Source organism: Periplaneta americana, chromosome 4 (assembly GCF_040183065.1).
Source record: "Periplaneta americana isolate PAMFEO1 chromosome 4, P.americana_PAMFEO1_priV1, whole genome shotgun sequence".
NCBI classification, from domain to species: domain Eukaryota; kingdom Metazoa; phylum Arthropoda; class Insecta; order Blattodea; family Blattidae; genus Periplaneta; species Periplaneta americana.
Genome location: NC_091120.1, coordinates 62,754,433 through 62,780,081, shown reverse-complemented (window position 1 = coordinate 62,780,081; position 25,649 = coordinate 62,754,433). Strand labels below are relative to the sequence as shown.

The following is a 25,649-nucleotide window of genomic DNA, read 5'->3' as shown; positions in this document are numbered from 1 at the left end:
TCAAACAGTAAAGTATACTACAATTTTGCTCGCTTTTGCTTTCTTTCCGAGATAAAAATAGTTTTATACGAAATATTTAATGGCGTGTTTTGGGAAAGTCATTAACTTAATTCCCAATATGCTCAGTCAGTTTTACAGAGCAGTATTATGATAATAAATTATTGAAATAATTTTAGTTTTGTCCTTTAATTATGAACAAATCTCATCCGAACAAAATAATGCAACTTTTCGTTCTGCAAAGAAATTTTTCAATGTTACATTTGTTTAGATACGGTATACGATTAAAGTCTGCTGTACGACCGCTTTCTTCCTTACTTACTAACTTACAAATGGCTTTTAAGGAACCCGCAGATTCATTGCCACCCTCACATAAGCCCGCCATCGGTCCCTATCTTGTGCAAAATTAATCCAGTCTCTATTATAATAATATCCTACCTCCTTCAAATCCATTTTAATATTATCCTCCCATCTACGTCTAGGCCTCCCCAAAGGTTTTTTTCCCTCTGGTTTCCCAACTAACACTCTATATGCATTTCTGGATTCGTCCACACGTGCTACATGCCCTGCCCATCTCAAACGTCTGGATTTAATGTTCCTAATTATGTCAAGTGAAGGAAACAATGCGTGCAGTTCTGCGTTGTGTATCTTTCTATATTTTCCCAATAACCTTATTCTCAAACGCCCTTAATTTCTGTTCCTCTCTCAAAGTGAGAATCCAAGTTTCACAACCATACAGAACAACCGGTAATATAACTGTTTTATAAATTCTAACTTTTAAATATTTTGACAGCACACTAGATGACAAAATCTTCTCAACCGAATATAAACAGGCATTTCCCATATTTATTCTGCGTTTAATTTCCTTCCGAGTGTGATTATTTTTTATTTTAGTAGGTTATTTTACGACGCTTTATCAACATCTTAGGTTATTTAGCGTCTGAATGAGATGGTGATAATGCCAGTGAAATGAGTCCGGGGTCCAACACCGAAAGTTACCCAGCATTTGCTCATATTGGGTTGAGGGAAAACCCCGGAATAAACCTCAACCAGGTAACTTGCCCCGACCGGGAATCGAGTGTCATTTATATTTGTTACTGTTGCTTCAAGATATTTGTATTTTTCAACACGTCAAAGAAAAGTAATAATAAAAACTCGCCTTAGAATTCATTATGGTTTCCGGTAAAATATCACCTGCTAATTAATTGAGTTATGGTTAGGTTATAAAATAAAATGAAAGATAAATACTAACACGCCGCAGTCCGATTCAACAGCCGACATACAGTAGCTGATGTAGGTTGAGGTAATATAATAAGAGTTAACGTTGTGTAATTTTGCTTCATTTCATCAACAATTTTGTTACATATCTGTGTTTGTACTGTTTATTAACAAAGTCCACAAACATGAAATATATGCCGTTTCTATTCAAGTAATTTATATTACCGATGTTAAATATTTGAACTTTAAATGAAAATCGTGTTTTGCAAAAGTTATATACACAAAAGACCCTTTGAAAAGCTGGTGGGTATGAACTGTTTACAAATTTCTGAAAGCTTGTTAATACGACGCTCTAAACAAACATGTCCATGTCCACTGAAAAAAAATAAGAGAACCGTGTTGTTGAAAGCGGCGATGGGGTTACTGTGTGGGCGAGATTAACAAATTTCCGACTGCATCAAAACAAGTGTAGTATGAGTCATCATTCCATATTTCAGGTAGACAACAGAACTCTATAAACCGCTGTTGTAGCTATGTGGATAGTGCGCTTGTGCTTCCCAACTGAGCGGTCCGAGGTACGATTCCAGGCGTGGACAATGATGAAATTTGAAGGGTACATGGGAAAAACAATACTGTTAAGGGGAGGCAGAGGTGAATATTTCAAAATCTACAAAATTTATCCGATTTGTTTGAAATTGATCATGGATACTAAGTAGGCTATGTTATTAGTAATGGACATACCAAGTTTCAACTTTCTAAGTACAATAGTTCTGTAAATATTAATAATTTTATAAAACTTTATATCGTTTGATATAAAATGCTCCATGCACCATATTGTAAGAAATTTTCAATATTTCCTTTTATTTATATGTTCAGAGGAGGTATATAAACAATGATAAGTATTAGTTTATTATGGGAATAATATAGCCTTGTAATACAGTTATCTTGGTTTTAATTTCATATTTTTAAGGGCACAAAATCAAAAACTAACATCGGAATAACAAAATAAAGACAATAAAAATGAAAAAAAAAAAACAAATTTTAATTTTTTCTTCAGTTTTGTTCGAAAATTTCACCTCTGCCCCCCCTTAAGGGTGATGTCATTATCTAATTCAATGTATTAATACAAACTTCAGTGTTATTTTTACCAAAAGTGGTAAAGGAGAATTAAAACCACGGATAGACTCAGCATTTCCTTCATTTCAAGTAGAAACATCAATAAATCTTGCAGTAATATACTGAAATAAATCACTATCTCACCTTTAATGGAAATGTGACATTGTTTGTTTTTCCCATGTACCCTTCATTTGTCTTCCGTCTAGGAACTGGCTGTTTCTCCGTTTTCTTGTTATTGTCCTGTGATGTCCCAGCGATGGCTTTGCGTCTTGACGATCCCTTAACCAGGGAGACAAGCATTTGCGAGATGTCGCGTGTGCGATCATATGAATCTCCCTCCCCTACACGCAGTGATGTGTAAAGGCTGGTTCACAATAAAACGAGAACGAGAACGATAACGAGAACGGAAATATTGTTAAAATAAATGCATTTAAATGTGAGCATTCATAATTAAATTTCACGTTCCCATTCCCGGGCTTCGGTAGCTTCTCGTTAATTGTGAATGCTTACATTTAAATAGGCCTACATTTATTTTAAGAATATTTCCGTTCTCGTTCCCGTTGTAGTTTCTGTTCCCGGTTTATTGTGAACCAGACTTAAGCAGGATTAAAAGGGGAGTTTAAAGCCGTGTTTACACACAGCGGGACCGAACGAACGTGAAGGAACATTTTCTCTTTCGTCCGATTTCGCAATAACTGTAGGTTTTTACACTGTCTAGTCGGTAATGTGCCATATTCGGAGGAAATCATTTCGAACGAAGAAGTCATTATTGGAAATGAAGTTTGTGTAATTTTAGAAAACAGAATTACAGAAAGATAAACCTATGGCAAAGGACATTTTTACTAGAAAAAGGAGCGCCATCTGAGGACCTCTGGAAAAAGAACTGAGAAAGAGACCAGTAAAGTGCTTTGTGTGGGGTATGGTATTGTATGAGGAAAAAAACATGGACATTACGACGAAATGAAAAGGAACGAATAGAAGCATTTGAAGTGTGAATATGGAGAAAATGGAGTGTGTGAAGTGGACAGACAGAATAAGAAATGAAATTGTGTTGGAAAGAATGGGTGAAGAAGGAATGATGCTGAAACTAATCAGAAAGAGAAAAAAGGAATTGGTTGTGTCACTGGTTGAGGAGAAACTGCCTACTGGAGGATGCATTGGAAGGAATGGTAAACAGGAGAAGAGTTCGGGCCAGAAGAAGATATCAGATCATAGACGACATTAAGATATCGTCGTTGTTCTTGCAATAACTCCTATGTGACATATTTATCGATTTTCAGATTTTTTTCTCTATTAAATAACTTAAATAGAGATACAGAAAATAATAAAATATCCTATATGTAATTATATTTCTTTGTTTCGGAAATGTAAGAATTCATAGTCTCCTATGTACGGCTGCCATAGGATGAATAAATGTGTTTTCTCCTCCTACTGGAAAATTGTATATTTTGCACATAGGAGTTATTGCAGGAACAACGACGATATATGGATTATATGAGAAAACGAAAAGGAAGGCAGAAGATAGGAAAGATTGGTGGGTTTGCAGTGAAAGACCTGCCTTTGAGCAGAACACTAAATGAATGAAATAATTATATTGCATTTAATAAAATGTGTAAACAAAAGTATAAAGAGTTATAGCATCTCGACTTCATAATGTACATTTTGGTCATCCTTGTCTTTTGGTCGCTCCTATTTGTACAGCATATTATATAGTGCAGCCAGGTAGCACACAAAAGAATCTAAGGTCGTTCGCGCGGTATTTCTTATACATCCCTGGCTTAATCGTCACATACACACGTTATCAATAAATTTAGAAGTCGCGCATTGGTAACTCGAAAAATAAATTAAAAAAAATGCAATAGAATATATCTCAGCTTTAATTATAAAAGAGAGAAAGTAAAAAAGTTGAAAGTGATTAACATCTGGAGTTGGTTCGAGTACAAACGCTCTCAATGTACATTCTTGTTTAGTTCAAAGTAATATTCAAAGCTTTAATTAAACGCACGAACGTGGATTGCATGTCCTGTGAAAACAGTCAGCCTTCAGTTGAACTTGGTATGTGTGGATGTAAAAGTTTTTATTGCAGGAAATTGTAGAAAATATTGGCATGAACGCGGGACCAGAGCGAAGAAAACATAATATCAGTCAGTTCAAAGCCTGCCAACAGCAGAGACACTAATCATGGCGTGAAGCAGAAATAACGCGCAAATATTTTTGGTCGTTCAAATCCGAGACATGATGAGAAAGCAGTTGGGGGGTTGTGTGCGTCTCCCTCCGGTAGGGGGCTTATTGCAATCTCGCAGCTCATACAGTGGAACACTGACGGAAACATAAAGCAATAACTCGACACAGGATGTTCTATAAGCCGCGTAACTTACGAAAGCTTTTTAGCGACGCCGTTCGTCGTCTTGACAACTCGTTTAAAGCAGATGGAATCAATGCTAAAGTCTTCGATATCTGTGTGTAGAGCGCGAACCAAAGAGTATTCCCGGCCTCATTCACAAGACGCTTTCGTAAGAAAGAGCTGTTTTTCTCTTTCGCCTCCTTCCAACCAGCTGAATATTAGATTTCCCCTCATCCTTTTATTTACAGAGACATTCAGGAGGAATAGTAACCCTGGCAACTTAGCTGCTCTAGAATTTCATGCTACTTATAAAACTTACTTAAATAGTGACATACGCTGCTATCAGGAAGTCAAAAGGAGAATAACAATGGCAAAGCAAGTTTTTAGTAGAAAAATGAGCATGTTCTGCGGACCTCTGGAAAAATAACTAAAGAAGAGACTAGTGAAGTGCTTTCTGTAGTGTGTGGCATTGTATGAGGCAGAAACGTGTACAGTAGTGGCAAAAGAAAACCGGACCGGCCCATGTAGCTGATTTCAGAGCCTTGTTCACTCCAGAACACGATAGACTGGTAGCTAAGACTTCCGTGGTTCGAATCCTGCCTGGGAAGGAAACTTTTTTTTTTGTTCCTTATTCAAATTTCTTCCCAATACTTTTCGATTGCAGCGATATTTTACTACTTAATTAACATATTATTCCCATAACATGAATTTTACCAGCTTATTTTCTAATGCCTTTCGAAATGGGCTACGTCAGCAGTCGAAACTACAACAATTTCAATAGATTACTCGCTATCTTGTGAATGCGGGCATGACATGCGCAGTGGCTCATTTCGGGAACTTTGATTATTCCGTCGGTCCGGTTTTTCTTGCCACTACTGTACATTGCGACGAAGTGAAGAAAAACGGCTAGAAGTATTTGAGAGTGGGGATGGAAAAGAATGGAGCGTGTGAAATAGACAGACAGAATAAGAAATGAAGCTGTGCTAGAAAGAGTGTGTGAAGAAAGAATATTGGTCAGAAAGAGAAAAATAAATTCTCTGGGCTACTGGCTAAAGAATCGTATGCGGCGATGAAAAGAAAGACAGAAAATAGGATAGACTGAAGAGTCCTGGGTTCTGCCCGTGGACAGAACAGATATATTTATGAAGTATCTGTATGTTTCTATCCATTTATTTTGTAAGAAATGCTGCTATTTTATTTTATTAACATTTTTCATTAATTATAGAAAATACATTCAAAATGTCTAAAAAAATTAAAGTGAATAAATGAAATATTTCATAAATTGAATGCACAGAAATGTTTTTCTATGGAAAATATTTCTAAACAGTAAACATGAAAAGCCAAAAACATTTGGGAGTTCAAAATTCGGATTGTGTTAGCCCTTTACATAGTAAACATGCACTCAAAATTTGATTGAAACATGATTAGGAAAGAAAAAGTTGTCATTTTCAGTGCATTGTCCCCATAAAAGAGCGTAACCAAGAATGAAGAAAAAAATATTAACCTCTTCATTCCAAAAATGTATATGTTTCATGGAGCTTCCTTTTGTGATCTAACATTTCATCTTTCACATGCTGTGCCTGGCTTCCCATCTCTTTGCACTCAACCCTAATACTATTAATAATGTGCGGTTGGAAAATATGTCAGCAACACTCGTAATTTTGAGAAACCTCCATTTTCTCGTTTCTATAATATTATCGCTATACGAGAGTGCGTTGCCTTCTCATAAAAATGTCTACATGTGGAGTTTACGAGTGCGTAGATTCTTAACTATGGCTTACGAGAGACGCTTCAAAAGACGTACAAGACCACTCGAATCAAATTAGCAGCTCTCTAAGAAGGAAGTTCAGACACAAACTAGTGATGGCAGATAATTTATAAAGTAGGCCTACATATTTTAATCGTCATGAAAGCACAAAGGTTAAGGGAGGAAGTACACCTTTCGCCAACATAATTTTATTATATTTGAACACTTTTTCCCAGAATCTATAGATCCTCTGCAAACAAAAATTGGCATGCTTAATATACACTATTTGCACATCAATAAGTAGTTTTAATGGTTTTGAAGACCCAATAATTATTTTTTTAATTATGAAAAATTGTTTAATTTTGTTTTCAGCCGGCCAGCGTTTTAATGCTAAATTACTGAAATATTGTAATTGTGATATAAGTATTCTTTTGATTTATTTTTAATTAACATTTCTGAACAGATATACAGAAACAAAAATCCCGGATAAAATAACTAAAATATAAAATAAAAGAAAGGAGTTATTAAATCAGAGTAAAGTCACAGAATTAACAAACAAATTCAAATTTGGCAGAAATGCATTTTCAAGACTAAAGGCTGGTTCACAATAAACCGGGAACAAAAACAACGAAAATATTGTTAAAATAAATGCATTTAAATGTGAGTATTCACAGTTAACTATTGTGAATGCTCACATTTAAATACATTCATTTTAACATTATTTCCGTTCTCGTTGTTGTTGTCGTTTCCGTTTCCGGTTTATTGTGAACCAGCCTTTGCTGATAATAACAGTTTGAACTTGGTTTGAAATTACTTATCAATCTTTTGCATTTCCAAATTTAATAGTTTTGAAGGAATGTCAAAGGAATACTGTGAAATTAAATTAAGAAATGAAGGCTTGCCAAGTAGAGAGAGTTTATAGGAATTGTATAAATATTTCTGTTGCGAAAGAGGATTGAAAGATAGTAACATACTGAATGATTTATATATACTGGCTGCACATTTTAAAGTTAAACGATAATTACAGCTTTGGTAAGTAAATAAATAAATATTAAGGGTTACAGTAAACTAGAGTCATTGAGCCTTGCACTAAAACTAGACGTAAGTGCAAGATAAGACATATTATATTAAACATTTAATTTTAGAAATTGTGTTAAAAATTGTATATTTATAGTGTAATGTTAATAATTGTGTATATGTTAGTTTTAATTATTAAGTTTATTTACTGTTATGTGAACTAGTAATAAATTCTATTCTATTCTATTAATAAACATTACTATAGCACATACTAAAATCTGTAACAAGTTAGTTTTAAAAATATTTTTAATATTTTATTTCATTTGTACTAATTTCTTTTCAAAAAATTTGATAAATATTATAAAAAAAACAAACATTTCATTCTATCTTAAAGATTTTACTAAATGTTGTTCACATGAGAGAACCTTACATACATACAAAGTTTCATTAAGATATCTGAAATACGTTTTGAGTTATCAATTAAACCCTGTCCGGCCGAAAAAATCTAAACAATTTTTCACATTAAAAAAAAATATCTATTGGGTTTTCATAAACATTAAAATTATTTATGTGCAGATGGTGTATATTAAGCATGCCAATTTTTGTTTCCATAGGACCTACAGATTCAGAGGAAGAAAATGTTGAATTATCAATAAAATTATACTAGCGATAGGTGTACCTCTCCCACTTAAGAGAGTGGATTAGAGCCCAATATTTTAAGTATTTTATATTAATGGAATATATCATCTTCGGTGTCTGCCATTGTAGCTGTGGTCCCCGAGCTCAAACCCGGCCAAGGGCTATAAAATCCTTACCATGGCTTGCTTCAGAAGGTTATTTAAGCGGGGGAGGCCAGAGTCGTAGATTTAAATAACACGTGATATAAAAAGTCAATTACCAAATTGAGAAAACAATATGATTTTTAATGGCAAATACAGATATAACAATTTACTTTCTTTGGAACAAATCTGTCAATTAATCACATTTAATATTATTTAATTTCTCACTAACTCTCATAGTATAATTTTTTATGGTCCCATCCAGCTAAAACAACATTCTAATTTCTTTATTTAATAGTAAATCACATAGAATTCCTTTACAATGCTGTCAAAGAATTCACCAAAAGTGAACCTGTACACCCATGATCCTACAGTCATATCGCCTATTATTCCAAACCACACCATTACTATTTTAGCACTAGGGTATTGCAATCAGACATCCATCTCGGGTTTTCTTTGGACCAATAACCCTTTCATATGTAGGAGTTGAATTAAAAATAATAATAACTTCATGAAACAGATTTTCGCAGGGATTGGAACGAATTCACAAGTTACATTATCTACTTTATATTTTATTTTACTTTGTGAATGTTGCTAAAATACACTATCTACATATTCAGGCAAATATAATTTAAAATCCCCCCTTTTTTTGACAAAATAACATATTGATAGAATTTTAACAAAGCCACTAACTGTGGTCACATACTTCCATTCATTTTCAAACATCATCATTATGTTCATCATCACCACCACCACCATCATCATCATCATCATCATCATCATCATCATCATCATAATCATCATCATCATCATAGTTGTCGTGATCCTGGAGCAGTCGCAGTATATCAAAATATGCACTTTTTCTTCTCTTTTGCGTTTTATACGAAGACTGCTTGTCATCGGGTCAGAGGAAATTAGGAGCGTATTCATCAAACTCGTCATCGTATTGGCTCTTCAAAATTTATGCTTGTGAAATTATCTGCGTCAATCAGTTCGAGGAGCAGCTCTATAGTTGAAATTATCTTAATATCTGAAAATATCTTAACCACCAATATCAGTCCCTTAAATAACTTAACACAAAATAAGACAATAATAGCGAGAAATGCTCTGCCCAATTAAACATCTTAAGAACAGTATTAACGAAACCGATCATAATTCATGTGTAATACATGACACATTCATTTTCTATCCTTCCGGACACATTTAAGCTCCAATTTAATTATTAATACTATGAATGGACAAGGATGAAACAGTTTTTTTCGTCTCCTGCAAAATTTGTAATTTGGCGGATAAGATGTTTCCAACAAATAAACATCGATATTAAGTCTACGCACATCGACGTTCGGAAGGAATCGCTGTACGATGCTAAAGAGAAGAGAATGGTTATGCTGAACACATGACTTCTACCTGCTCCTATGCAGACCCCATTAATTGTTATAGAAAACTGATTGCGAATCGTAGATATACGACTATTTAGGATTGTAGAATGGTAGTATTTATGTTGTTTTGAAGTTCAAACATTTATATCAGGCTTGGGAAACTGGGCGACAATTGTGGCATTGCGTCACTCATCGGATACATCACACATCCCTTCCTTCCATCCCCGCGTCCTTGACTTTGTAGGGGAGGGGATTTGTATTCTGTCTTATGTGATTGCGTACGGGCAAAGACGTTGTAGTTATATATGTAGACACACAATTGGCGCTGGTGTCGTGTACAAATTTGAAACCTCTCGCGCAGGTTCGCGCGACGCCATGTTTTGGGAGCACGAATGATTGTTTCTATAAAGCATTTGGAGTTTAGAAAATACCATCGAGTATACTCGTATAGGCGTTTTCTTAATGGATTTCCTCCTTCACTGGAATATAACTAAACTTATTTACGTATTTTCTAACATATAATATAAAATAAAGAAGTAAATCTAAATATTGTAACTAAGCTTTGTTTTAAATATAAACGCCTTATATTGCTCATAAATAGACTTATTAGTGTACCCTATTTCTATTTCCTATGACCGAATACATGGAATATTTTTACTCATGTTTTTTATATACGTTAGAAAATACGTAAATAATTTGTTTAAATTATATTACAAAGAAAGGGATGTCCGCTAAAAATGTCTATATACCCAATGGTATTTTCCAAACACCTAACGCACTGTAGTAATAATCCTCAGTGTTTTGAGAATCAGAGGCGATATGACTCTTCTACTGCAGACATTGATTGCAATTCCCTCATTCTTACATCATTCTCAATGACACAATATTGTCAAAATGTGATTGTATTCATTGCTGGCTTAGTTGTTAAATCATTAATAAAAATATGGCGTAATAAATCTAAATACTCAATTTACGTAGCCTACCAGCAGTAAACAGAATCTCTTTTATTTTTTTAACGAAAGAATAATGGGAGACTTGAGATTATGGAAATATGCCGCTTAAGTGAAAGAGCGATTATACAGATGTTGACAGTTCAATGGCATATTACCACCCACTCTTACATCGTGTGAAAAGAATGTGCTCTAGAAGTAGAACACTTGTACAATCTGCCTACACTTATAGGAACATATTTTAGAAAATGGATCCCAGATTCCTCCCGAGAATAATATTTTAAACTTGTTAAACTGATCATAAAAGTACATAAAGATCTACTGATGTAGCTCAGTGGGCTAAGGACTGTCGGTCCGCAGTCGCGCTCGGTCGCGGGTTCGATTCCCGCTGATTCCTGGTTGAGTTTTTTTCTTATATCCTCAACCGTAAGGTGAATGTCAGGTAATGTATGGCGGATCCCTGGCCTCGTCTCGCCAAATATATCTCGCTATCATCAATACCATCGATGCTAAATAGTCTAGTAGTTGATACGGCGTCATTAAATAACCAAATAAAAGAAAGTACTACATAAAGAGCAGATGTTAGCACACAGATTCAGATTACCAGTACAACACGACTTCACATAAAAATGTTGTAAGACAATATTTAACGGAGTCAATAATAATAATAATAATAATAATAATAATAATAATAATAATAATAATAGTATAATAATAATAATGAATCAATAGGCAAGATGTTCTGTACACTATGCCTGAGTTCTATTATATGACTACTTGACTAATTCATGCAAGTGACGTTCATTTCATTCTACAGTTGTGATAATAAGCTATTGCACGGTAGGCCTACTTATATTTCTAACTAAAACATTAGGTACGTGTTTCTATTTTACAGGTGTACGCCTATATTATGTGATACGGAAGCGAATAAATAATAATTGTTCATTTCTCGTCCACATCAAAGCAAACGTGTTTACAATATAGGCCTAATGTAACGTTTTACACGGACAGAGTTTTGTTAATAATAGTTAATACTAATAATTTTCTTTTCATCTGAACTATTACTACAATATGCATTTGTATTTCTGTTCGCTCTATATGTTGTCAACTATACAACATCTTTAGTTAAGTATCAAATTGGTACAGTTTTCTTTCGTTTCATGTCAAACTAACGGTAACTAAGCTTGATTATGTCTTTAACGTGGTCGCTTTAAATGTTAATAAGATTTTTTTTTTCATTTGTCCATTCAAATTGATTTATAAGAGACACCAAACATATATATTAAACATTCAGCATTGTACAGTGCAGCCGTCTGCTAGCCGGTGCTTCTCCCAAAACATGGCGGCGGACGCAAGCTTCAATTTGTCCCTACTCTAAACTTCTGCGCAGCCTCGGTTGTAGGGGCTCGCGTACGGGCCACAAATACGTCATTCAACGCCGGTGGACTGTGGACGGGGAACCAACGCTTTCTCCATGCTTTCCACCCCTCTCTCGCCGGTTTTGTATTCTTGATTTATATACCTTTTGACAAGTCAGATTTGAATTTGAAATCACTGTGCCCCGGTGGATATTCCATTGTTAATTTTTACATACATCAGTGAAAAATGCTACTTATTACGTTTGAATATAAATAATTAAATATTAAAATTGTTCAGTAAAAAATTGACACTTATCACGTGGCATATAGATTTTTTATGCCAACCAAAACATAATTTTCAGTGAAATTCGGTCATACAGATTAGTTAGTACATTATTTGTTTCATTTAAGAAACTTAAGTTATTATGGAAAAGCTGCATGTGTACACAGATAAGCTAATGCGCGAGTAATTATCAGTCACTATCAGCGTATTCCGAATCTCACCGGACCGGTGGAAAACAATGACGTCACGCTGCAGCGAAATAGGAACAAAACTGCTGGAAGGATCGATGGCTGTCATGGCGACTGTAGAAGTTGTTGTTTGTGCTACGCTAGCAAAATTTTGCGAAATTTCCGTACTGCCATCTCGTTCAAAGAAAAGAGAGCATAAACAATATATTTCTTGAACCGATAGTAACAACTGGTCCGTTGACATGTTCGCTCATAAGCCATTAACATATTGTTTTTACGTTGTGCTCATTACGAACAATACAGCAGAACCAAAGCAGAACACACCGCCATGACACAACAGTGCACGATGTCATTCCCCCCTATACAAGAACCAATCAGATTCACTGATGGCGGCTAATGGAGACTGCCACCACCTCTGCAAGCTGATGGCACCGGTGCAACACAGGTGGAGCATCAGTGACTCCATCGGTGAAATTCGGAACACCGTGATGCCATCAGATTGCTCAGCGCTGAGATTCAGAATACGCTCTATGTTTTTTAGTTATTTTACACGTAAATCTAAAATTAGGCCATAGAGGAAATTATTATAGAATCTGTTGCACCGGTAGTTATATCACTGAAATATGGTATGGTAGAATAAAATTCAATACGGAGTTTAGTTTTGTAAATAATAATAATAATAATAATAATAATAATAATAATAATAATAATAATAATAATAATAATAATAATAAATTAAATTTTCACTTTATATAATTTGACGAATGCTGTAAAATTTTACGAAAAAGTTATAGGAATTTTTACGAAGTGGATAAAGTTTACCTGAAACATTTCGGTGATTAAAATCTTACAGGTCATGATTTCGTACCAGCAAAGTTCTGGAAAGTACTTAAATATTTAGAGGAATGTCAAGAAGAAAACAGATCATGACGCCGATGAAGAAGTAGCACCCTTCCTGTGTGTTCACGTTCCCACGAGGATCAAGCTCTCATCTGTCACAATTTTCTTCCGCCCATCATTCTAGCCAGCCTCATTACTCTTACCAATCCATTAACCTTCGCTACAATAACGGAAGTAACGCTTCCTTACCACGAGTAATATGACGCCCCCTTCCTACTTCAGTTATTATCATATTCGCCAATTTGTCATACCTACACTGACATTATGCTTGCAATTAATAGTAATATTATCTTTGTTTAAATGCAATATGGAGCATGCTTTATTTAAAGTTATTTGCAGGTTAAACAGTAATGTAATTAATTTCAGAAGGTTTGCCCACAGTCTAGTATATACAGTCAGGAAGCTTGAGTTGTGAGGGTGCTAGGAACAATTGACTGTGCCGGTACTATTTCGCATTGTCTGCAATAATAAGATAGTAGCGATCCTAGTGGTTAGCAACTAATTATGGATGCATATTTACCACGTATTGAGCTTCGACTAGACCATACCTGCACAAACAGCGCTCGACGAGCGCGCGCGCTCCTTCCGAGATGGAGAGGCGTGTTTACCGCTCGCCGAAACGGAGAGGAAGATACGTCAGAATGACATAGACTTGCTATAGGTATAGAGGAGAAGGAAACGACTACTCAGTTATCTAGTGGAGTGCAGTGTGTAGGCCTATTCTCAGTAACTGTTCCACGTTGCTTACCTACTGCTACAGTACAGTATGGAGGAATTTAAAAGACGGGACATAACATTAACATTTAACGATTTACAGCTCGAACTTATTGATCTTCAATGTGACCTAAGGGCTAAAGATCGTTTGAATAATACTACTAGCCAGTTTGAGTTTTACAAGACTAAAGATTAGAAATAATATCCACGACTACACAGGCTGGCTGTGAAAATGATTGCTATGTTTGGCTCAACATTTATATTTGTGAGCAACTGTTTTTTATAATCAACTTTAATAAAGGCAGGCATCGAACATCTTAACTGATGTTTCATTACGATCAGTAGGCTACTGTTCCTTTCAGCTGCCTTTCATAAAACCTCGTTTTAATGTACTGATAAATAAAAATATAACAAAATGATATTGTACATTTAAGTACCTATAGAATTTCTATTATTTCTGTAAAATAAATATTTCTTTATTAATTAATAATAGTCCAAGATAATTTTGCAAACACTGAACGGGAATTCATTTCATAAACACTCGTAATAGTACTTCCTTTTGTGTGTATTTTGTACGAGATCACCCCTTCTTCCAGTCCACTATTATACAGAGCGCAGCTAAAATCTGCATTCCGCTCATGAGCTGTGAGCCGGCTCGGAGAGCGCAAACCTTGTGGAGACCTGTACTAGACTATGGTTTGCCTTTGAGACATTTCAAACATAAAAGTTAAATATAATTTTCCTCGTTTTTGTTTACGTTTGGAGAAAATGAATGTTTTAGATGAAACATTTAGTAGCGTTTTAGGATAACTTTTGACTTAATTCCCAGTATTTTCAGTCAATTTAAGAGTGTAGTGAATTATGATAATAAATTATTAGTAAACGAATTTTAGTTTTGTGCCTTAACGTTCCAGAAATCTGATCCAAACAAATGTTGCCTCAGAGCAATTTTTAATAATTGTACTGAACCGTGACAGGTTAAAGGTTAAAGCTTGGAGTTAACAGATATAATTATACTGCTGCGCGCATGTAAGTTAGAGCGATGGAGGAGAAAACAAGAAATTTAAACAACTGAGTTTAAAGAATGGATATATTACAGATAAGTGACACGGTTGAGAAGGGTTTTTACTGAATAAAGTTTAGAAGACATTATTTTGCTATCGCTTGGAAGATTCCCTTAAAACACAATAGGCGATTGCCCAGTAAGAATGAATTTCTCGTTTTCCGATCATGAAGCTAAAATGATGTTGAAAATAAACTCATACAAAATCAATGTGTCATGAGTTACAACCGGATGACTGAAATAAGCGTACATTTTGAGACTAAGTTGTGAATAAGGTAGATCATGGAGCAATAAATCCGTGTAGAATAAACCAAAATAGTTAAAAGTGTATATCTAATTAGCACAGCTTTATTATGAGATCTGAGCATGAACTGCCAGTTTAGACCCACCGAATGAGCATATACCGGCCATAAATTACCCTTCCTGTTGCACTTAATAAGGACATAAATGCGAATAAGTACTCGTATACAACTTCCAAGAAAATGGAAAAGTCATGGGGTAAAGGTTGGCAATATTGTGAGACAAGTAATATTGTGACAGTTCTTTTTGAGAATTTATTACAATTTTACTGAGCGAGAGAATGACCAGTTTTGTGCAGTTTTTTGTTCACGAACATTCCCTTAATACGTTGACTCAAAAAGAGATCTTCCTCTCGCTCAGTAAAATTGTAATACATTCTCAAAAAGAACTGTCACATTATTACCCGTATCACAATATTACCAACCTTTACCCTATATACAGCTGCGCACACTAATATACCCATTAGAGGCTCTTGAAAGACCGTTCGTTTTATATATTTTTTGTTATGAATACGTCCAGAACTAAGGTGCCGTCCCAATAATAATAATAATAATAATAATAATAATAATAATAATAATATTAATAATAATAATAATAATAATAATAATAATAATAATAATAATAATAATCATTTATTTTAGCTGGCAGAGTTAAGGCCGTAAGGCCTTCTCTTCCACTCAACCAGCAGAAAGTGTATATACATATGCATGAACTTACAAAGAATTTAACAATTTGATTTAGATGAGAGTTACATGTATACAAGAGTTATTTACGAATTAAACAACAAAATACTATGAACTATTAATTAAACACTGAAATAAACTGTGTAGCAGAATTAAGCTTAAATACATAGAATGTTAATATATTTCAAATAATATTAGATAATAGTAAGAGATTATTATGAGACAATTTTGAAAATACAGCACTATCAGGATGATGTCTAAAGAAAGAAGTAACAATGTAGTCAGTGATAGTTTAAATCAGTATGATCGGAGTGAAATGCTAATAAAGTCGACGGACATAATATTTTCAGGAGAGTCTATCATTTCTAAACTACGAGACACAATCTAATTAAGTAAACATAGATCAACAGACGAAGGCTCAGTGTATCCAATGTGACCTTGAGTGATTTCATTTACCGATATACGGGAGAGGGGAATTTCAGGTACGAATTAACGGTTTGCGCGGAAGTCAAGCAGTGTAACTCGAGAATGTGAAGCGATAGGACGTTCGCAATGGTGTCAAATGATTCGTAACAAACAAGCCTACAATGTAAATTGAGCAATAATCAGCAGTCGACAAGTTAAATTGGTAAATTTCACGAGTAAATATTAATGAATGAAATGAGAAAATTCACAATGTAGAGATATATGCAGTGCAAATGGAAGATGGTGTATAAGCAACGGATACCTGACTTTCAACATATCATCCCAGTACACGTTTTTACTCATAAAACTTGTCGCTGGTCTTCGATACAGCCTACCCGGATCTACTTTTTTATTTAAATTTTGGTTCACCATATTGTTGGAGTGGAAATCATGTTTTTTTTTCACCACCGTACATAGGAAATCTTGCATTTTTGTGAACATTTCTATTTTATTTATTCCAAGTCGTAAAGTAAAAGTCGAAGAAATTTATCGGAGAGATCTTAGCCGTCTTGACTCGTAGAGCACATTTGATTTTGTAAGTGTATTTGCAGCAGCTCATCCTTCACCTTGTTCTGTAAGCAGATAAACGACAGGTATCGCAATATTTTTACCTCTTTTCCTTCTTTTCTTGTTAGGTTGTAACGAATAGACTCAACGATCGATGTGCATTTGACCTTAGCTCTTGTTCCCCAGCCATTTATACCCTACACCTTGAAAAAGGGAAAATAAAAGTGCAGATCCGACGTAGTGCTGAAGGAATTCTAGACGAACGATTCACAACTGCTTGCCTAAGCAATTTCGAGAAATCTTTTGATCATTTCTACTCCCTATTCAGCTTTTTCTCACTTGCAGCTTCACTAGGATACAGTCTCGAGAACATCCCATCTAAAACCACCGATTTCGGAAATCGAGCCAAAGACGGAGGGGATGTAAATTATCTATATTCGTAGATCCACAACTATTTCTAACACATTTTAGACTTTAATCGTGCAGTTATGTAGTGTATTTAGCGGTCTCTAATAGCTACGTTCAAGATCGGAAAATTATGTTGAGCATATTCCAATGTGATTAATAAGATCCGGATAAAGTAGCTGTACTAGGATAGGCATCCTTGGTCCGTGCGTTTTTATTTACAAACATTAACTAGCTGTCGTGTGTCCCCCAACCGATAATAGTAACGACGCATATTCAGTTCTAGGGGGCGGATGTTGATGATCTAAAAAAAAAAAGCTACTTGAAATGATCAATAAAATGCCCTTAAAATAATGGAAAAATGACGTGAAATTAAAAGAAAATGACATTTAAATATTATTCACCGTACTCGCACCGCAACGTCTTAAAATGACTACCCTGCAAATGTCGGAGAGAGGAGGCATCTTCCTGGAACTTTACTAAGATAAAGAAAAGGGGCATACAAAAAAATGAAAGTTTCAAGGGAAAACTATAGATTTTAATGGGGATTTACAATGTGTTTCAATCAGGCGTGGTCTATATCAGTGCCTTCATTCTCCGCCTCCTCCTCCTTCCGTCTTATTGTCAAGGAAACAGTGAAAGTTTCCCCTCCTTCCAAACAAAAATTCTAAAGACACCCTCGTACCGACAAAAGAACAGTTGCGGTCAAAGCCCTCACTTAAACTAAGCTGTTGTCAAGTATTTTATATTACTTCTGTTGTGTGAGGTGAAGCCTTCAGTGAAATTAGGGCTGCACTTTAGAGTTTGTTCCAAACTATAAAACTCAAACTTCATTGTTATTCAGTTATTCAGTAAGTAAACCTACTGATTTGTTTGCTTGGAAAAAGATGTAAACAGGCCTATATGTAAACAAGGAAGTAAAATGCATTCAAAATTATCTAAAAGTTTTTCAAAATATTAAAAATGTCCAAAACATGCCGAAAAAATATAAAAATGACCTATTAGCCTAATTAAAAAACGCCAAAAAAGCAATATAAGAAATTAATTTTTTACGTTAATATTAACATAGAAAAGATTTCTATATTAATAGGCATCGCCCTAATGTGAAAAATAAGATGACTTTTCATCAACATCCGCTCCCTATTCATTTCCTACCGGCTGTACTAGCTATTCACTGATGTCTTAGCTAGGGGGTGGAGAGCGCTCTTCCCAGCAGGTACAGTTTTAGTTAGTGGAAGGGGTTAGTGTTTATTTAGTCTTAAGCAAGTCAAGGTCCTATCCTACACAGTTATACCGCCTATCTTGATACAGCTGTTTTATCCGAAACTTAGTGATTAGCTTAAGAATATAGGAATGTTCATTTTCTCCAAGTTGAAAGACCGTATATCGCTTACTGAAAATACGGATAAAATCCGGTCATTATTCAATATTTACAAATGCCGAAAAAAAACGTGATATTTTATATTTAATACCCTGATGACGTCACTATGGGTCCAGGTATGTTAAATTTAGCATATATTTTGAGAACCTATTATTAATTCATCACGTGTACTCGCGATATTGACATAAATATTTTGAGGCCAATTTTCAATTTCTCTCTCAATCTGCCACTTAAATAAAGCACTCAAACTTATTTATCGTAAATTACAATAGGAAAATTACATCCTTTATACAGAGCTGAAGTGAAATATCCACTCTAATTTTCGGAGCTAATTTCACATGTTGTGCATAATGAAAACGTCAGATACTATATTGGTGGAAAGTTCGCAGTTTTCTTAAAAAAAAAAAAAAAAAAAATCATTGCGAGTAGAATCGTGATTTTTGTCCATGATGATATAAAATTTGTCTAAGAATAATTTATTTTGTGTATTCCAAGGGAATGAACTTTTTTCGTGTAAATTTATTTTTAAAACCATACATTTACATTTACCTTAGATTACGAAGAGGTTGCAACGTCACACTCAAAAAGAGAGAGAGAGAAAGAGAGAGAGAGAGAGAGTGTGTGTGTGTGTGTGTGTGTGTGTGTGTGTGTGTGTGTTGGGGTAAGTTTAAGTATTGCCATTTCTTAAAATACACTATGAAATATTTGATATAAAACGATTTTTTTTTTCTCGAAAAGAAAGGAAAGACGAGCAAAATTGTATGAAACATTTTTTGTTTGAAATATCTTAAAGAATAATCCGTTGAAATTAATTACATTTTTAAGGTTCATACAAAGACAATAACAAAACAAAACAAAAAACAAAGAGGATATCAAAACAAGAAAGTAAGTCAAGCTCTACAGAAGGCAAGGCACGAGAAACTTACACGCATACACCCATATATTACATGCAAAACTAACTGCCGCTCTCGCTCGCTGTATTCGCTGCATTTGTCTTTCGAGTCTCGACTCGTCATTCTCGAAATAGCATTTGGTTGGCGCGGAAAGATTTCGTAACTTTGAATAACATACATCATTGAAATAAATAACATTATAAATGTTTAAATGAGACAAAAAGACAAAACAGAACAGTATCTTAGTTATCTAAATGTTCTGGTTCTATTATATGATATTACCTATGGTTATATAAATAAAAAAAAAAAAAACAATTCTCAAGTAAATCTGCATTTCTAAGAAACATAAAACATGACATTAATATCTTTTTACTTGAGATTGCACACTTGATCTTAAACATATGAAAAGAAAATTCGTAGCCATTTAATAAGGGCCTGGTAATTAAATAAAGGCTGGGGAACGGATTATTATACACTGAAAGGTAGAGATGTTTCGAATAGGCTACTTGATTGTTTATACGTATATAACAGTTGCCAATGTAGATAAAAGTTCAGTCGGGTATAAACAACTGCTTACTTCGGTACTTCGGGAGATGAACTATATCGAGTCTCGAAACACTCACAACCAGTCTTTACGTCAAGGACGCGACGTAATACAACATTGTCCTGCGGGTTTTCGGCTTTGCGGGCGCTGTTAGCCTCGTTTTCTGGATCATTGTTCATCTCTAATACACATACATCACATAGGCCTACATAAGTACATACATACATACATACATACATACATACATACATACATACATACATACATACATACATATAGGGACATTATATTATTTTTACTAATATTTCTAATATTAAACTGGCTATACCTTTGGATCAACGATTAAGAACCGGAAATACCGTTTGCTACCCCCTTCCACGACAGGAGTTCGATGAGACTGGCGTAATATACAAACAAATCACTTTACTAGGTATAGAAGGGAAGAAAAGTAGTTCATCCATTTACGTAAACTTGGAAATATCGCGATTTTGAGTTTGATAATTCTCATTAGGTTTTTGTTTAATCAAAATACAGTACAGTATTAACAATGAATGTTTTTACTCACGAACTGAGCTTTCCATGCAGACGTATTCATTATGCAGTGTATATTATACTGTCTACAGCACATTAGCGTACAATTTAGAGAATGAAATTAAATTGAAAAATAATCATAATATGGATATTTAAACACATATCTGAAAATGGTGGCCGTTCATTTCGATACAGGCTTCAGTTCTAATGTACATATTATCGCACTATAGACTATTGTACGTAATTCCAATTACCAGGTTCGTACTTCGTATCAGTAACTCATGTTGAAATAATTCTGTACCTCCTCTATAAAAGAGACCTTACGTACTCTAAATTCAATCTTCACTTCTGCCCGATCCGAAAAGATAAAATTACTCAGACATGCTATCTACTGTCCGTCCAAGTGGTTACGTCGCAGCGTCGTAGAAAGGGAGGAAATCACGTGACAGCTAATTACTTAACGAGGCCCTTTTATTTAAGTTATTTTAAACAATTGTATGGGTATAATATTACGTAGACGTCCAATTCCTAATGTTCTCAGAAAAGAGCTAAGACAGCCCAGCCACTAGCATTTACAGAGAGGCAAATAGAAGCAGGTGGGGGAAACCGGGATGCGACGTAGGCAAATGGAAAATGATGCAATATTGAAAGCTCTTTTGTCAGTGGAAAACGCGAAAATATTTTTGGAACGTACTGTTTACTATGACCGTAAGCTACTATGACTGTATATGCGGTCTTGGATCTGTGTGGAGGACAGTTGAACTTAATTAGTAGAAGGGGTGGGAGTGAAGTACATTAAAAAACTCAGGTACAATAAAAATTGAAGTAAATAAAATTATTCCCTGTACATACATACATACATACATACATACATACATACATACATACATACATACATACATACATACATAACAGTGTATGTGCACACATCTAGTTCAAAACACGGCCGTATGGCCTGAAGAAATGTTAACTTGCGTTATTTGACGAAGTAGTATGAGCATAACACACTGATGCCACAGGTTGTGTTTGTTTTCAGTCCTAGCTCTCCCGTCCACATTTAAACGCGACAATGCGCCCAACGTCACGGCTCAAAGCACAGCGTTCGGTCGCACCGACTATCGAATGCGGCGGAGCGGGTTTAAGGTCGAAGTTGAAACAGCAGCATGTACGCTATATACTCACACGTGTATTATACCTTTTTTTCAAAGAGGAGATTTTAATGCATAATTCACAAATGTCCTATCAATTCGCCACTCACCCTCTTTATCTATAAGCCGACAGATTTGAGAACAGATCGATGTATACAGATTACAGAGATATTAGTCATCTGCTGTATGTTTGAAACGCATAAATGGAATTTGTTACGTGGGATTGTATTTCGTACAGAAACTACACAAAGGTGAAATTTCTATAATGAGCTTAAGGATCTGAAAAATGTGATGAAAGCGTAGTTATCCTTTACATTTTCTTTCCCTTCTTTACTTTTCGCTATATCGATGATGATAATAATCCCTTTTTTATTCCAAAACAAAACATGAAATAATTAATTACGATGTTCAAAAGTATCTTCCACCGACCAAATTATGTCGTTTTGACTTCCCTTTTTTAGTCCATACTCCCTTATTCCCCATTTTTTTAAACATATCTTATTTTGGCCCTTTCTTGACAGAATAGCGCAAACATTTAGATAATTTTCCTATATTTTTCCGATAGACCTATAACTTCCTGAGCAAATATCGTTCTTCTTCTGATTCCATACATTGGAAAACTAATAAAGTGCGCTGATTTGGAGTTTAGAATAAAAATAAAATTTTCACCTCTGGTTTCAGTTGATGTTGAGTGGTCATTTTCTGTTTATAAAAACATTCGTCATTCAAAGAGGCAGAATCATATTGAAACATATTGAAATGTTGAATGTGATCAAATACAACACTTTCCTTATGTTGTGAAGCGACAAATATAAGCTTATAAGGCTATGTGTATCGATGAATGTGCTGAAGTGTGTTTTCAATTAAAATAGCACCCTTTTGAGGGGGTAATATAGTCCTTTTTGAAGTTCTTTTTTGACTACATCAAATACAACACTTTTCTTCTGTTGTGAGGAGATGTTCTAAATGTAAGATTGTGTGTGCCATGTATATCCATGAATGTGCTGAAGTGTGATTTGGGGAGTAATATACTCCTTTTTCAAGTTCTTTTTTGGTTATAACTTTCCCTTTTATGTCCTTTTTTGATGAAAAATTGTACCTTTAAAATCCGGTCTCTGATAATAATAATATATTATATTATCTTTCGATATTTTACATTGTAGCCATTAGTTATCATTTGTTAATTTTGTATCCAAGTTTCATTATTTTTCAGCCCTTCCTTGTTTCTTATGATCAGTTCCGGAAATAATTCGTCCGTTCTAAAACATTTTCTGAAAGATCTATCTTCGTGTTAAATAACACCACTCTCTTGCAATAAAGAAGTTGCTTGGTTTATATGATTGCGTGATAAAAATTCAAAACGAATATGGAATAACAAGTTACATTTTGCTGTTTTTACGGGAGACCAAATTAAAAGTTTGAAGAACCGCTATGTTTTGCCTTTGGGTTGTTATTCTTTAAATTTCTTTGAACTAATCAAGTTCATATTCTATATACAGTAGTTAAACCTCACAGATCTACACTACCTGAGCTATTAGGCTACACGACATCGAAAAGAGAAAATAGATAATTTTTCCATTGCCTCTTCAATTGTTGAATCCTATTTCAACTGACTAGCTTTTGTGAATCTTTGATTTCAAACGAAGAAGCATTAAGTTCTGCGTAAAATTATTACTCCCTCTGTTCCAAAATATGGTATACATTTGTTAAAGTTCTCAGTAATATAATGCAACTTGAATACATCTTCTAGATACTTATTTAATTGATAAATTAACATAAGAAAAACATAAAAAGTTAGGTACATTTCATTCTGTGTGATGTCAAATTAATAAAAGAAAAAACAAAAATTGTTTTGACAGAGGCAAATTAACATAATAACTGCAATAAATCACAACCCGTTTTTGTACGACTGTTGAGTCTTAGATGTTCTATTGACTGGGTTGGTGTTACATTTTCTGCAACAGAAACACCACTGCAGGTGCCATTTGATTTCCGTTCATAATGAACTATTTAAATAGTGCCTATTATAGTTTGATGCACTACAGAAGACTAGAAACATTCACTACTGCGCTGTTTGATAGTCCCTTCACTACTGAACAGAATACCACACCGCGAAACATTTCGTGCGCGCATGCGCAATAATCAAACTTGTTTTGTTTGTTACTATACCATATTTTGGAACGGAGGGAGTATATTTTACGTACAGCCTTCGCGGTTCAATTGATTGGTGGTTGTTGTTTAGTCAACTGTCTGAAAACAGGTTTGAACCTCTTAGGTAACACCAAAAAGCATCACTAATGAGGGAACTAGGCCAGGAGGTAATGGGGTAAGATGGCCAGATCCTTTCCCCCTCCAATGTACACATCGCCGATTAGCTACATATTCCACTAATCAGACTTCAGAAATTGATTGTTATGAAGAGAATAGGAACAAAATCCATTTACGAAGAATTGCTGCGCACAGGAGGATACATCAGAGATTTGGCATGGTTGAAACTACTTTTCTGAATCAGGGATGCTGTAAAAATCTGGAAATATATTTTCTTACAACACAAATCTTTCTCTTGACATTATTTTGTATAAAGAGGAATAAAAATTCATATTAACGCCATATCAATAATGAATAAAAATGAAGATTTTCTCTGTGATTAATCTGTACTTGTTGCTTGCTTGGATCCCTGTATCCACAACGAGGGCAGGTAGGTGCTTTTAATGAACTAATTCTCGGAATTAAGCCTCTGCACTTAACCACATTTTATGACTCCACGCTGTCCATTAATGCCACAATGTGCTATTCTCGGCGGCCTGCTTATCCTCGACGTCAGTTTCCTAGATGTGCGTGAGAAAGTAACAACAACGGATTAAGTCTAACGTGGTCCCTCTTGGAGCTCAGAGCCAGTGCCGGCTTATGGCTTATCACTGTGTGATCTAGGGTACGGTCCCAGGCGTTGATTGGAGCGCAGCTTGTGATGGGGAAGATGGGAACCAAATTTCACTTTGTTCTCCTAACTTTGCAACTTTGCAAATTTCATTCAACATCGTCCATTTTACGTCGACTTTTCACTCCATTCATATAATTTCACTTTATCAAAGAATATGGTAGGGATTAAGTTTCCAGCCTCACGATTTTAAATGGAGATAGCTATCAAGATACAACTTCGACTTTGAAATACAGGAACATCATTTTATTTTTACTTCAATTTTTATTGTACCTGCGTTTCTAAATGTACTTGACTCCCACCCCTTTCACTAATGTCCTTGCTAACGTCAGTCAAACAAACTTACGGCCGCTGTTGCTATCAGTGAAATAAACAGTACAGAGTACAGTGTGTTTCAGAAATATGTTGCATTTTCTATAGAAGAAAGAGCTTATATTATTGAAGTTTATTTTCACACAGGTATCGTGTGTAGCATAACTGAATTTATCTGTGTGGACTGAGCTAAAGTCAAGATTAGAGTTACCGAAAGTACGGTACTCTATAATATGGTACGGTATTTAAAAACATTATTTAAACAAGAGTTTTGTTTTACTGTTTGTAAGTATGAAGGACGATGATGGAAACTGGAATTGCAATATAACTGAATGTGAAAAACAGTTTTTTTTTCACAATTTCCTGATTATATCATTACGGAATATTTTCGTAGAAATGCCATTAATCTGATAGATAAATTTAGAGAAACAGAGTGTACAGAAAGAAAGAAAATTGTAATATGGCCAACAAAGGTGACAGAAGATGTTG

The 25,649-nt window shown here is 34.7% G+C and overlaps 1 protein-coding gene across 3 annotated transcripts in view; it reads right to left on the bottom strand.

Moving 5' to 3' along the window:
- Positions 1–25,649, bottom strand: part of LOC138697839 (atrial natriuretic peptide receptor 1-like) — a 2,249,689-nt gene that overhangs the window by 567,743 nt on the left and 1,656,297 nt on the right. The window lies entirely within an intron of this gene.